Below are 2,980 nucleotides of genomic sequence, written 5' to 3'. Positions count from 1 at the left end.
GCTCTCGAAGCCATCATTGCCCACGTTAAGAATCACGTTAACTAAGCTAACGTGAACTCTAGTGTGGAAGAAAGGAAATGGAGCCAACGTTAGTGACACTTAACATTATCACTAACGTTGGACCAAGCTCATAAGTGGCCACGTTAGTTGCCACGTTAACTTAGTTAATGTGGCCTCTAACATTAAGAGGAAAAGGGGGACGCCAACGTTAGTGTCATTCAACATTCTCACTAACGTTGGCCAAGTCACAAGAAGCCACGTTAACTCCCACGTTAACCTAGTTAACGTCGAAGCTAACGTGAAGAAACTAGGTGGTCAACAACGTTAGTGACACCAAACATTGTCACTAACGTTGGGATGAACACACACTATCCCCAAGAAGCCACGTTAACTCCCACGTTAACCTAGTTAACGTGGAAGTTAACGTGAAGAAGAAAGGTTGTCGACAACGTTAGTGACACCAAACATTGTCACTAACGTTGAAAGGAGCCAACACAAGCCACAAGGAGCCACGTTAACTCCCACGTTAACTTAGTTAACGTGGAAGTTAACGTGAGGAGAAGGATGATAAGCCAACGTTAGTGACATTCAACATTGTCACTAACGTTGGAGATGGCTAGCACAGCCATGTTAGAAGCCACGTTAACCTAGTTAACGTGGACTCTAACGTGGGAGCTAAGGGGGCACATTGGAACGTTAGTGACAATGTTAAGTGTCACTAACGTTCTCGAAGGTTGGGAAGCCCACGTTAAAAAAGCCACGTTAACTAAGTTAACGTGGACTCTAACGAAGGGAAGGGGGAGGCTTCTCAACGTTATTGGGAAAGTTGAGTCCCAATAACGTGCGCAAAGGACAAAGAGGCAACGTTAGTGGCAAAGTTTGTGCCACTAACGTTGAGGTTAACGTGGCTCTTACTTGGGTGAGGAACGTTAGTGAAAAAGTTGAATGTCACTAACGTTCTCGAACCCATATTTTTACTGAACGTTAACACCACTAACGTCCTGAGCTAAAGTCTCTGCCCACTTCACACTTTCTCTCTGCAAGTAAAGCCAAGCCCAATGAAGAAGATAACTACTTTAAACTCAAGATCCAAAGGCCCAATCCCAAGACTTGAAGAACCAACTAGAAGAGTAGAAGAGTAGTATATATAGGAGGAGCTTTGAATTATTTTGAGAGTTGGAAATTATAGGGAGCCTCTTGGCATAGAACTACTCTCTGTATTTTACTTTCTCTGCACTTCTAGTTTCATCATGTATTCTCCATCTTTGTTTTCATTTTCCAGAGCTATGAACAACTAAACCCCTTTCATTGGGTTAGGGATCTCTGTTGTAATTTGATGGATCAATACTAGTTTTCATTATTCTTCTTCTATCTTTTCTCTTGATTTTACTTGAAAGCTTTCGATCTTCATCCAATTGGGTAGTTATCTTGGAAAAGAAGCTATTCAAACTTGGATCTCTTCTGAACCTTGAAAGAGGAATGAAGAGATCAAGCTAGAAATGCTTTCTCATGCTGGACCAAATTGGGTTTGGATGGATATGTGACTATAATCCTCTCAACACTTGATTTGGGAAATGCATGTGGTATAATCAGTGACCATACTTCATCTCTTCTCATGAGCAATTGACCAAGGAATCGGCTATTGATCAAGATTTGAGAGATTAAATTACAAGAAATTGTAATTCGATCACTTAAGATTGCCAAGGAGATCAATGAGTGCATTGATTGAGGAAGAGATGAAAATGAAATTTATCCAGAGAATGCAACATCTCCTGAGCCCAATGAACTCCCCATTTCTGATCTTACCCATTCTCTTTAATTTCTGTCATTTACTTTTATGAGCAATTCCCCCATTTCCGTTTACAATTCTGCAATTTACTTTCAGTCATTTACTTTTAGTTCTTTTATTTCTAGCATTTACTTTTCTGTTATTTACTTTCCCGCCATTTAATTTTCTGCAATTCTCAACTCAAATCCTGGCTTCGCTCAACTAGAACATTCCTCTAATTAAAGTTGCTTGATCAATCAATCCTTATGGGATTCGACCTCACTCTATTGTGAGTTTTTACTTGACGACAAATTCGGTACACTTGCCGAAGGAATTTTGTTATGAGACAAGTTTTTCGTGCATCAAGAGGGATAAGAGTTGTATCTAAGTTATACTTGAATTTATTTGTATAATATTTACTAATAATTATATGATTATTATTTATTGGTGATGCTTGATATATGATTTGATAAATAAAAACAAAATTTTCTGGAATTTTCCATAAAATAGATACGCGATATTGAACTAAAGGCTCAATAGTGAATAGTTATTAAAGGAAAGCAGGTTGGTAACGCCTTACTTTCGGTACGATCATGACGTTCTGGAAGTTGGGTCGTTACACCACGCATGGCTCACGCGTGTGCGCAAAATAGAGAAAATCACAGCGACGCGTACGCGTGGAAGCAGATCAGCATAACGACGCGAGCGCGTGCCTAACGCGCACGCATGGAAAGGGAATTCGGCCAGTGACGCGAACGCGTGGACGACGCATACGCGTGGCATACGTGATCTGCAAAAAATTCAGAAAACGCTGGGGGCGATTTCAGGCCACATTTTGACCCAGTTTTCGGCCTAGAAACACAGATTAAAGTCAGGGAACATACAGAGACTCAACACGTTCTCATAATTCACAATTTTTGGTCTAGATGTAGTTTTTAGAGAGAGAGAGAGGCTCTCTCCTCTCTCTTAGGATTTAGGATTAGGATTCCTCTTAAAGGATCTAGGATTTCTTCTTCTCAATTTTCAGGTTCAATGTTCCTTTTATTTATTTTCTCAATTTGGTTTATGAATTCTTTATGTTTAGATTGATTTTCTATTTAATACAATTTAAGGTATTTCAGGTTTATGATTTTTAATTTAGCTTTTTACATTCTTAGCTTGAATTGATTAATTGGAGGCACTTGAGTTATCAAACTCCTTGTGATTGATAAT

The sequence above is a fragment of the Arachis hypogaea genome, chromosome 15 (assembly GCF_003086295.3).
Source record: "Arachis hypogaea cultivar Tifrunner chromosome 15, arahy.Tifrunner.gnm2.J5K5, whole genome shotgun sequence".
NCBI lineage: Eukaryota > Viridiplantae > Streptophyta > Magnoliopsida > Fabales > Fabaceae > Arachis > Arachis hypogaea.
The sequence above is the reverse complement of the archived record's forward strand: the minus strand, read 5'-3'. Positions refer to the sequence as shown.